The sequence below is a fragment of the Galeopterus variegatus genome, unplaced genomic scaffold, assembly GCF_000696425.1.
Source record: "Galeopterus variegatus unplaced genomic scaffold, G_variegatus-3.0.2 Scaffold1947, whole genome shotgun sequence".
NCBI classification, from domain to species: Eukaryota; Metazoa; Chordata; class Mammalia; order Dermoptera; family Cynocephalidae; genus Galeopterus; species Galeopterus variegatus.
The window spans coordinates 140,353-153,590 of NW_007728058.1; the positions used below are offsets into that span (position 1 = coordinate 140,353).

At 37.8% G+C, this 13,238-nt stretch overlaps 1 protein-coding gene across 1 annotated transcript in view; it reads left to right on the plus strand.

Moving 5' to 3' along the window:
* MED12L (mediator complex subunit 12-like) overlaps positions 1–13,238 on the plus strand; it is a 287,707-nt gene that overhangs the window by 119,927 nt on the left and 154,542 nt on the right. The gene's annotated exons all lie outside the window — the stretch shown is intronic.

Here is a 13,238-nt window from a genome sequence, read left to right on the forward strand (position 1 = left end):
CCCCCCCCCCCCCCCCCCCCCCCCCCAGTAGATGAGGAAAGTGAGGCATGGAGATGTTAAGTCAGGTCCCACAGCTCCTAGAGCCGGGCTTTGAAGCCTGACAGAGCAAGTAGCTCCTGGAGCCTGTGTTCTGCTACTGCCCTTTTATTATGTCTCCTCTGATTTTACATGTTGGTGTCTGAATCCAGTAGTTTACAAACCTGTGTAGTCCTTGCACCGTGTGGGCTAAAACAGAACCTGACTATGTACTATTTTGGCTTGTGAGCAGCCAGTTTGTGACCTCTGTGTTACAGTTTTATTGGAAGGTAGTAGGGCAGGGACGGTAGGGAGGGGACAGCCAGGTACTCAAAAGGAAAGCCCATTTACAGGGACTGGATCAAGTCACAGATACACACACACTCCATCGAGGAGTACTTCCTTCCTATCAGATGCTTTCACAGCCAGTACACACAGCAACCCTTTGAGGGGTAGCTATTCCTGTTTCTACAGCTGAGAAAATAGAGCCTCAGAAAATTTAACTAAGTTGTCCAAACTATCAGGTGGCAGGACTGGACTCTGGAGCAATTTTTAGATTCAGAGTTTAGTGTTCCTTCCCCAGTCTAGTGGCTTTTTCTTACGATATGAATAATGAACACTGATTAATAATAAATCAAGCATCTGAGAGTCAGGTACCCTAGAGAGTATTTGTCAGAATATAGGAGAAGTGTATCTTCTCATTAAGAATTGCTGATTGATTGTTTGCTCACATGAAATTTTAGTTTGAGATGAAAAATGTGGAGAGAGAAAGTGATGCCCAGCAGAAGTGGTACAGGTGATAATGGTCAAGTGGTTTAGACTGTGCTTGCCTTGGTTGGAATGGAGGAAGATGAACATGTTCATATTCACAAGAAGAACTTTGTGAATTATCTGTTTATCTTGTGTTCTTAAGATTGCATGTCTCAAGACAGACTGTGTGCCTTAGTAGAGTGTTTGGCTATACGACCTTACTGACAGGGGCCACGGACATGTCTGGTATTTTCTCCCCATATTTGGGGGACTTTTAAGCGAGAAATGCCTGGAGTTTCTGCTGCTTCCCACTTGGCCTCTGGATGTCCTCCTTGTCCCCTGCTCATCTGGGGACTCTGAAGCAGTTCTCTCTGGCTCTTTTAAAGCCATTCTTTATATACCTGATTTGCCATCATCACCTGGGGAGCTTTTACAATGCAGATTCTAAGACCCTCCTTCAAAGGGACTGAATCAGAATCATTGCATTTTTGGCCGAGGAATCTGTATTTTCACAAGTGTCCATGTAATTCAGAATTGTGGCCAGGTGTGAGCATCCCTGTTTTGGATCCCTGTCCTTACACTTGGAGGGATTTCTGTCTTCAAGGCAGATGACCTAATAGTCTGTTTTGTTTGTTCAGTGCTCTCCTACTGCCTGGATCTCTCATCATTTTCTTATCAGTTATCCTTAGCTTTGAACACCCATGCAGACATAAGCCCTGAGAACAGAAATTTTGATGATCTGAGTACTAATAGAAGGGTGTTAGTGAGAAAGAGATTCATAGAGAGACCTAGAGAAGGGTCAGAGCAGCCACACATTAATGAAACCCAAGGAGTGAGATCAAAAGGGGGTTTATGACACAAAAACGGTGATGTCTTCAGCTTTGTATTTGAGCCCATTTCTCTCATCAGTCTTTTTCCCACTGGACGTCAATGAATGATACACATCTGCTTTTACACTGTGTGCTGTTACTTCCTCCTCTTCTTCCTCTATTTATGCACCTCACTCTGCCACCCAGGTTTTAAAAACTGGCCCCACCTGTCTTAGAGTGTGGAGCTTATGGAAACATGGGCACATTGTGAACAACTCAGAAATATTTCCATGTAGGATTTAAAATTGGCCCTGCCACTGTTTTGTTTTTCCATGAGGCTTATGCTAGGCATTTTGTGGATATGTTTATATGCAAAGATTAGCTTGCATACATTTTTCTCTGTTAGAATTGGGAATAAGTATCTTATTAATGTTAAAAAAAAAAGTGTTATCCTGACAATGTTTATTGATTACATCTTCATGTGCTTTTAAAACTTTATATTTTATTATGGCATTTAGCAACACAAATAATTTAGCTTTATTCAACACTAGGTACCAGGCATAATATAAAACAACTAATAATAACTAGTAATGATTACAATAAAATAATACAGGGCATGGTCTCTGCTTTCAGGATTCTTACCATGAAAGAAAAAGCTAAATTAGTCAATATTTGTTTTCCTTTTGTCTGTGGTGTTTTATGCTCAATAGTTCTGTGTTCCCTCATCATTGTCCATGTCCTTTTGTGGAATCCTAAGATCAAAGTACTGAGGGATTTCGACCTGATTAATCTATTTCTGAGAACCTTCCACACACCCCCGATGTGTCTGCCACCCCCAGCCCACCCCATGAGCTCACAGACACACACAGACATGTTTTCTTTGTCCAATACCATTTCCAGGCAGGACCCTGCCTTGTTAGTAATAAGACTAGTCATATAAAAACATCCCTTGTGTATTCATACTACAAATAGAGTGAGTTGAACATACGTAATCCCAAAATATGTTATTGTTTCCATTTAGCTTCCATCTAGCCTGTCATCAACTGACCATAAAAGCTGGCTTTCTTACATCTTGATTCTATAAATGTCCTGTTCTGTTTCTTACCCCCAAATTCAACTGTGTGATTGTTAACATTACGTATTTTGCAATCTTTTTTTGAAAAATGAGTTCAAAAACAGCTTTATTGCTATTGCCCTATCTCAGCTTTTTCCCTGTTGCTCCATTGGACAGTGAGTGACACACACCAGTGCCGCGGCCTCATCCCCTCTTGCTGTCTTGGAGACTTGTCCATGTGAGCCCTATAGAGTCAGACCTTATTCTTTTTCATAGCTCTTTAGTACTCCATAATTTATTTAATTAGTTCCTACTGATGGACGTTTAGATAAATATGAGCATTTTCAATGAGTTTATTTTAACCACAGCAGCTATTTAAAAAAAAATTTTTTTAAAAAGACTTTGCTGGCAAGTGATTTATAATTGTGTGTGTGCTTGTATGTATTAGATGGCATGGCTACAGATTCCACTGGACATTGAAAAGTATATTGGGATAAGAATACAGAGGATTTTAGTACAAGGCCCAACATAAACATTATATGAAAGCACAAAGTACAAGATATTTAAAGGAAGTGAGTTTGAAAGTTGCCCTCTAAAGGATTTGTAAGGGAGCCCGTGTCTGAAATGCTTCTGCTGGATAGCTCCTTTATTTAGAGAGTGCGGTGATAGTGGGCAGGGCGTGATGTGGAGGGTCCTACGTGATGCGGAGGGTCCTAAATGTCATCCTCTAGAGTTTATAATTCGGAATGCCATGACGTTTTTGAGCTTTGTAGTGAAATGATGTGCTTTTAAAAAGTGTAATCCAGCAGGAAAACATTGAGTGCAGACATGCCTTTTTGTGTTTTCCTATGTGAAGAATTAAATCCTGTGAATGTCAGTTAATTGATTTTGAGAGGTGGAGGAGGGGGGCAGAAATTATATCATTAAAACATGATATGTCACTGCATTGTCAAATAATGCTTTTCTTTTTTACCTTCTATGAGTGACAGGCATGGGGATTCAATGGCAATTATACTTTTATCTGAGAATTATAATGGAGAAACAAATGTCTGGTACAATATCACCACCTTCTGGTAGATTGAAAGAAGTAGCAGCTTATAAAATGAATTAATATGTGGAAGATTTATGTATTTTATAGACAGTTCACAAAACTTCACTTTGGTATAGGCACTAACATAGAGTCGTAAGTTGAATATCTAATCCCAATTAGTTGAAATGCTTAATCCTTAAGAATCAGAAGGAATGATTTTCAGTTTATGTTAACAAGGAGTCAAAATTTAGAACTTAATTGTTAAAAAAAAAAAAAACTTCTTTGCAGGTGTTTCCTCTTCTCTGTATGTGTTTTGGGAAAGATGCTGAGGAAGCAGAAGAAGGCATCTTTTATACCGCAGGTCTTAGAAATATGTCATTTCTCACTGTCTTCATTTTGCTCCCATCTGCTCTCCAGACTTACTTGAACTGTCACAGTCTTTGGAAGTGTCCCTGATACCTCAGGGTTGTTAGTGTTCTTCTGACAGGGCCTGTGTTTTTACATCATGCCTAGCTAGCATTGACAGTGGCTGTCCTTGCTGGCTTCTTGGTTTTGGCATCACCAATGCCCACTACTACAGTAGGCACTCAGAAATGTTTGTTGAGTGAATGTATGTTACGAAAATGTGGGGAGGCAGGGAATATCCCCCAACTCTGTGCCCTGGTTCCATAGATAAAGATAAGTGAGATAATAGAGTTAATCTGAAAACAAGGACTATAAGTATTTTAAATATCCCAGGGGCATTACATCATGTAACCTCTTGTATACACATACTTTTGAGCTCCTTTTGAAGGTGTCTTGAACCCTTGATCTTCATAATGATTCTCAAAAGATGACACAGTGCTTTGTAAGACAGTTTATTTACTGAGTGCTCTAACTACCCAACTTTTTAGTAAATCGATAGAACGAGTTAGGAAAATGAGCCTCAAGAAGTCACTGAGAGAAGCTTGAGTTGGAACGAGACTTAGGAATGCAGGGGAATACTTTGTTTTTACCAGAAACTTTCCCAGAGCTCTGATAAGCACACTTGTTCATGCTGTGGAGACGTGTGGGAGGAGCGTGGCTCAGCAAGGTTAGGCGAGGCGTTGGTGGCAGTGAGACAGGGAACGTGACTGCATGACTGCGGTGTAACTGAAGTCGAAGGAAGTGCTGTGGGTGCTCACATGTAGTTTTTGTTTTGTTTTGTTTTGTTTTACCCAAAGAGTAAGCGACACCTGGAATTATGTAGAAGCATTCTTCTCTAGTCAGCAAACTGACATTAGCTAAGCACACGTGTTTGTAGTTCCGGATGGTGCTCCGGTTGTGTGATTAGCCTTGGCAATCTAATTTTCTCGATGGCCTGAGTAAGAAATTCTTTGTAGTTTTAGGCAATTAATGTTGTAAAGAGCTGTATGTCTCTTGAGATAATAGTTTGCTGTTTTGTATGGACCAGTTCGTTTCATCAGAATGAAGAATCGGTGAGGCTGCGTTTCTGTATTTAGCCTTTGGACGCCTGGTTCAGGGAGCAACTGCCCTTGTAGCTCTCATCTGATTCTCAGTGATCATGAGGTGTGCTATGCTCTGAAAGTCTGTGTCTCTCTAAAATTCGTATGTTGAAGTCTAATCCCTAATGTGTTGGTATTAGCGGTGGGGTGTTTGGGAGGTGACTAGGTCATGAGGGTTGAGCCCTTGTGAGTGGAATTAGGGACCTTATAAAAGGGCTTGAGGGAGCGAGTTAGCCCCCCATTTTGCTCTTCCACCATGTGAGGATGCAGCAAGAAGACACCATTTTGGAAGCAGAGAGCCAGCCCTCACCAGACATGGAATCTGCTGGCTCCTTGATCTTGGACTTCCTGGCTTCAAGAATTGTGAGCAACAAATCTCTGTTGTTTATAAATTACCCAGTTTATGGTATTTTGTTATAGCAGCAGGAATGAACTAAGACAGGTAGGTTGAGTGAGGATGTGTGGTTACACTTGTGTGACTTAATCATGACAGGATTAATTCAGAACCCATGTTCTACTTGAATGCTCAGGCATCATCAGCCTCTTTCAGCAGAATCACAGACTTCCTGTAAGTGGTGTTTATGTGACACTGCTAATGTAGTTAAAAGACACCTGTGCCCTCATGTGGCTCACCTCCTGATCAGCCTGTTAGTAGGCCTCTCCAGGGAGGCCTGTTCCTTGGAAGGACAAATGCAGCCTCTATCTCTGAAGATCTCTCGATATCATACTGAGCATCAATTTTGTACCTAGTAGTTAATAGTATGAGGAAAGATTTTGTGATGGTTTTGCTTTGGAGGAGAGAGAGAATATAAATTAGAATTTAGATTATGCATTCCTTCAGGAACAAAAATATTCAGTTTGGGTGGGCTACATTCTTTTTTGTTGCATTAAACAAAATCACAAGCAACAAGCACTAACTCAGAAAACCATTATCTGTACTCTCAGGAAGCATCCATTAGAGATTTTTGTTGAATAGCTGCTAATCTAGCATCCAGGGGTTCACAGTTTGTGTTAGGTGGATGAAAGAAAATTCACAATGGGGCTTCACATTGATGAGATAGCTGAATTCATTGAGTTCTTTTTCTTTGTCCTAAGCTGCTCGTTTTCTACATAATGCAATTCTAATGTAGACATGTATTTTCATGTGTGTTGTGTGCATAGGACTCTATGTTCTTGTTTGCCCATGCTGTCCCCATTTACACCTGCTGTACCAGCTCCCTAAGTGACACTTTCACTCTCAAAAGTGTCCAGGTTTCAGCAATAAATTATATGGCATTCTAATTAAAAGGGAAGAAAATGATCCAGAATTCTTGATTGTTTAACTGGCTTAACTTAATGTTCTCTTAATACTGAATATTATCTGATATGTTTATTAAACAGTTTATTCAGGCTTTAGTTGAGAAAGCTTCCTAACTTCAACTCCAGCCTTATTTATAGTTAGTTTATAGTTTATAGTTTATTTGTGTTAATAGCATTTGATAACATAAAAACTTAGCAAGGCTTTTGGTAGTATCGGTAATACCTTGAAGAATACATTTCATGTCAGTGTTGAGCTGTGGTTAAAACCAACCTTCTGGAGCCAGATTGCCTGAGTGTGGATCCCATCAGCAGCCTTTATTAACTCAGTGACCCTGGGATAGTTACTTAACTTCATCTCTTACTAGGGATGATGCTAGTACTTCCTCATGAATTTGTTATGGGGATTAAATGGGTTAATACAGGTCTGGTGCTGAGAATAGTGCCTGCTATGTAGCAAATGCTCGATAAACTTTAGCTATTTTTATTTCATCAGAAAGTAACCATTCCATGTTAAAAGTACTAGAAAAGAGTATGGGAAGGAGCAGAAAAGTTAAGGCCACAGGTAGTAGTGTTACCAGTTTAAAATCATGGCAGCTGGTTTGTTTTCCTCTTTCAGCATGGCACACAGTGAGAGGTGGGATCCAGGTCTGCCCCCCTCCAAAGTCCTTGCTCATCCATGAGACCATACAGCCTCCCACTAGGCTGAGCTAAGCTGTGTGCGTGGCCAGGCAGGGCAGAGGCCTGGCTTGTTCACCATTTCTGGGGGTGGGTTGTCAGGATTTGGTGTAGGGTTGTGAATGGGGATGAGGGAAGAGAGGCACATAGGAGGAGGAGAAGAGGGGACTCAGATTTCCAGTTCAGGTGCCTGGGTGGATGATGGTGCTACTGACTGCATTCAGGGGTGAGGAGCCTCCTTGAATGGGGTAGGGAGAGAAAGTGATGCAGTCCTGGTTACAGCATGGGCTTTGGAGTCAGACTCCCCAGCATCCTAAATTGCCAGCACCACTTTACTTCCCAGCCATGTGCTGGTGTGCCTTGGTTTCCTTATCGGTAAAATGGGATAATAGGAGACTTACTTTATAAGTTTGTTGTGAAGGTTAAAAAGCAATTGGGACAGTGACTAGTGAGTACTATGTAAGATTTTATTATTATTATTATCATCTGTTTTTAACCTGTTACTTTAGGTGTTTCTATGGGAGATACAACCCCACACACACAGAGCCGTCTTTCTAATACCATTTGCAGAAAACATACTAAACTTCAAAGCTGGCATCTAATGGAGTTTGTATACAAACTTGACAGAAAACATTAGTTTCTTTTTTGCCATTTTCATGGTTACTCAGAAGTGGGAATGACAATAATAGCCTTTTTATTTATTTATTTATTTATTCATTCATTCATTCATTCATTCATTCATTCATTCATTTATTTGCCATTTTCATGGTTACTCAGAAGTGGGAATGACAATAATAGCCTTTTTATTTATTTATTTATTTATTTATTTATTTATTTATTTATTTATTTATTTATTTATAATACGCTGTCTCTCCTCAAATTTATTTAGTATTTATATCTAGAAGCCTGGATTTCTATACTGCTTGAAACTATGGGTGTCCTGTTCTCCCTGCCTACAAATGGTTCAAGAATCTGAATCAGGGTTCTCAGTGTAGTCGTCATAGATGGTCCCCAACTTAGGGTGGTTTGGTTTACGATTTTTCAACTTTATGATGGTATAAAAGTACCCATACAACCATTCTGTTTTTTACTTTTAGTATTCAGTAAATTGCATGAGATATTCAACACTTTATTGTAAAATTGGCTTTGTGTTAGGTGACTTTGTCCAAGTATAGGCTAATGTAAGTGTTCCGAGCATGTTTAAGGTAGGCTTGGCTAAGCTATGATGTTTGGTAGGTTAGGTATATTAAATACATTTTTAACTTACCTTACTTTTAACTTAAAATGGTTTTATTGTGTCATCAAGACATAACCCCCATGTAAATCAAGGAGCATCTGTACTACCTCAGGGGGTATTTTGTCAAGTTCAGGGTTTTTTTTGTGTGTGTGTGTGCCTGTGTTTGATGCATGAATTCTTGATACCTTGCAAAGCCTGAGGCTGTCTCTACAGTGAAGAATTGTCCTGTGCTGCTCCTGGGAGTCACCCGTTATCTTTCCTGTGGGTAAAAAACCTGTTTATCAGTATTTGAGCCTATAATTTGTGTCTATTGTGTGTTTAAAACCTATTTTTGTCTGGTTTAATATACACAAAACAAATTTTTCCAGGAATGTAACTACTGTCTATAAACTATTTTACCTGGAATCTTGTCGAGAATTATTCATTTTGGAAAGTTGCATCACCAGTGGCAATGATGTACATGGCATTTGGGTCACAAGTAACATTCGTAGCTATTGAATTCACATAATTATATGTACAGAGGCAAGAATATGATCACTTAATGAGTGAATAAATATCGAATAGTGCCTAAGTATTTGCATATTACATTAATATTTTATTATAAATCTCTTTGTATTTTTACTTTATTTGCTTTATTTTATTGTTGTTTACACACACACACATGCAAACACACACACAGAGGCAGTCCTTGATTTCACAGTTCTGACATACATATGCAGTCATGTGCTGTATATATGACAGTGGTCCCTTAAGATTATAATACTGTATTTTTACTGTACATTTTCTGTGTTTAGCTATGTTTAGATAAACAAATACTTACCATTGTGTTACAGTTGCCTACAGTATTTGGTACAGTAACATGCTGTATAGGTTTGTGGCCTAGGAGCAGTAGACTATACCATATAGCCTGGGTGCGTAGTAGGCTGTGCCATCTAGGTTTACGTAAGTGCAGTCTGTAATATGTGCACAATGACAAAATTGCCTAACGGTGCATTCATTTCTCAGGATGTATCTCCATTGTAAGTGACATGTGACCTAAATAATACTAGTTTCCCAGCAGCATGGTTCAAATTTTAGTTACCACAGTGCAAACTTCACTGCTGGCTTTCCAGTTCACAAATTATTATATAAATAACATACAGGAGTAATCAGTCATCTCTTCTTTCAAAGTTTGCCAGTGATGGGTCACTGTACGTCGCCTGTTCAGTTCACGTGCAGGCAGCAAAGTGTGTAGTTGTGTTGCCTGTGATAAACCCCAAGACAAAAAGAGATAATCAAAAGAGAGTTGGCCAAAAAAAAAAAAAAAAAAAAAAATGCAGCAAAGAAATGAAAAGTGGTCACAAAATAAGTGAAATTCAAATCAAATGTAAGTGGAATTACAGAAGAAATAGCAGACCATGGGAATGTTTGGTCTCTGTGTGTGCTGCCAAGTGAATTTGGTGAAAGCGAACTTAACATCAGTGAGAAAAGTTGTTGTAATGAATGGATGCAGTGTCCTGGAGAAAGTGATGATGTCAAGAAACTTCACATTAAAGGAACTCTTGAGATTTCATGACATCGAAAGCACAAAGGATAAAATGTTGGAAGCTGATCCAAACTTAGAAGGGAGCATGACAAGTTGTTAAAACATAGAAAATTCACATTATAGGAACTTGGAGCTATACGAAATCGAAAGCACAAATGATAAAATGTTGGAAGCTGATCCAAACTTAGAAGGGAGCATGACAAGTTGTTAAAACATAGAAAAGGTGCTTGCTCCATGTCATAAGGTATAGACTTAAGAAGGCAAGCACTGTCCAAATGCCTCTTGATGAGTTTTTCATGAAGACGTCAAACTCTTTAATTCCCAGTGTTGCTAATGTTTTAAATTACAGTGTACAAAAATATTAATTTTACTGTGTTGTTCATTTCCTTAGACATTTATAACTGACAGCAACAGAGTTTTTAACATTGTTGACCTAATAAGAAACTTAGGCCAAATACATACAGCAAGGATTTACTGAGCCAATATGACGATTGCAACCAAGGAGACATTAAATACTATTTAAAAACTATCATAGGTTAAAGGACCGAGTCACACTCTTTATACTAAACCCATTAGCCCTAGTTTATACATGTTGCATATTTGTCTGCATATGTGTGTGTATGTGTGTGTGTGTGTGTGTGTGTGTGTGTGTGTGTGTGTGTATATATATATACATGCAAATGTTTCTAGAGTGTTGTTGGAAAGTCTTTTACGAGGATACTTCAAAAAAGTTTGTGGAAAAATAGAATTAAGAGATAATATGAGTCTTTTCATGAACTTTTTGAAGTACCCTCGTATATATATCATTTAAACTCACACTTAGACTTGGAGGCTCTGGGAAATTTGGGACTATTTGTAGACCCTTGTTCATTAGTGATGCTGGTTTGATCAGATATGTGGCTCAATTCTGAGAGTTGCTGTGGAGGCTGCCCAGACTGTGACCACTGGATATTCTTGGGCATAATTCAAAGAGAAATTGGTAAGTTTATTTTTAGTAAGAATGTTTTAAATAAAAGGAATTTCCAATTTAGTTCCATATCTTAAGTTTCTAAATGAGGAAAAAAAAGGTGTGTGTGGTCTTAGAGCCACATTTTACCATTTTTATCATTTTAAATGATTTTTTATCATTGTGATTTATAAGAAGAATTTAATAGTATTCAAAATGAAAGTTGCCATTTGAATGCCACAACTTTCTTGATCAGTTGATGGAAAATTTTATTTAACACTGACAATTTTACTCTTCCCTTTTCAACTCTAATGATAGTTTTGTGTACTTTTGAATCCATGAGTGAATGTTGTTAATTTGGAAAGAGCAGTCAATATTTGTAGTATTTTCCCATGAAATCTGTTATTGCAGTCTTTTTAGTTTTTGGGTTTTTTTCACATCTGTAAAATAACTTCTTATAGGTGTTAATTATTCTTTTCAAACATTTTCATCTTATATTTCTCTAGGCACATTTGTATCCATTAGCATTAATGATTACTACAGGAACACTAGCAAAGGGCCAGTCCACGTTACTCTGCAATTATATGCTGTAAAATGGGACATAAGTTGTTTTCTTCACCTGTTTGAGTTTTACCACTAGATGGTGCTGTAGGGCTAGGGAGAGTGCCAAATTCTGCGTCAACCAGATGCTTTTGTTATGTTGAAATCTGAAAATGTTTCATCTAAGAAGTACTTACTTTTAGAAGTCACTTAGAGATAGCCAAAGATTGTTTCATGTATCAGGCTGAGCACAATGTCATTTTACATAGTACGTGCCTAGTAAGTATTTATTGTTTTGTTAGTTGGTTTCTTGTAGTGTTTAATCTAGGAGAAATCTCTATTTATAGGATGCAAGTGATCCCCAAACTTCATTTTGGCCTTGATTTTTTTTAACTTTGTTTTTCCTAAGTGTTTAATCTAGGAGAAATCTCTATTTACAGGATGCAAGTGATCCCCAAACTTCATTTTGGCCTTGATTTTTTTTAACTTTGTTTTTCCTAGTATATCACATTTCCCCATGGCAGTCATAAAAATTCTTAATGTTTAAGCTGTACTCTGTGTGCACATGCGTTACTTATTTTTCTAGACACCATTACCTTGGAGATTTATTTGAGAAACAAAATACTGGCATACTGTTTGGAAATGAGAATACAGTATTTATGAAGTGGTTTAATGAATAAAACAGAATCAGTAATACATGCATTGAAAGATTTTCTACGAGATCATTTTCTTTGAACATCAATTCTATGAGGAATAGAAAAAATTTTTTGTTTGGAGGTAGAATTCTCAGAATGTGTTTCTCTTCTGCATGAAAGGAATAATAAATATGCTACTTATTGCTGCCTGAGAGGATCCTGAAATATTGAATGTAATCCAAAAGCTCTAAGTAGGAAATTTTAGATTTCAGATTATTTCCAAATTATCAGTTAATTTTAAAAAGCAAATAGAATTCTTATTTTCTTCAATATTAATGGAGTATTATCTGTTAATTTCTAGCACTGTATTTATATTATTTCTATTGATGTTATTTTACTCATGTAAATGATTCAGTCTTGGTTGGCCTGGATAAATAATTTTTGTGACCAGTGTGGGAATTGGTATAAAATATGAGCAGTGTGATTTTGATGGTTTCACAAGACTTTTTAAAAAATGGGGATAATAATGTTCTCTATTTTTTTAACTAAGCCCATGTTTTAAGATGTCCCATTGATTTAATAATGTCAGGCAAATAAAACCACTATCACATTAAATGTGCCCAATAACTAAACAGCAATCCAATTTTAGAAACATTAAAATGGGATTTAAAATAGTTTCAAGACCTCTTAGAATTAAGGACTGAATCAAAGGATTAAGTGGGGTCTGGGGTAGAGAAGTATTTGGTAAACTCCAGAGTTCTGAATGAAGCCAGTTGATGCTACGGAAGAGATTAGTTTCTCATTTTTGGTTCTAAAATAGCCATACATTTAACAGCTTATATAAACCTTGAAGTGGTAATACCACTTTTGTTGTTTTTGACTGGGAGCTATGTTGGATAGAAACAGGATAGCAAGGATAGGACATGTTGTATTGGAGGTATTTTCCCAGCTGCGATATTGCGCTCTCTCTCTCTCTCTCTCTCTCTCTTTTAAATGTAGGTAGCTGTTAACTTATCCTGGGCATTCTGGGGAAGGCAGAGAAAGGAATTAGCCTTTCAAACTGCCTTTTCTCATTAGCTGATCTAAAAATGGCTATCTTAATCTAGCTAGTGTATAAATGACCAAGTGAGGTGTATATACATTTGTGTACTTGAGTGCCATTGCATTTATGGAATTGGAATCTTGATGGAGAGATGGACATTTTGATAGAAGTCCTCAAATAATTCTTTTAACCCTTTT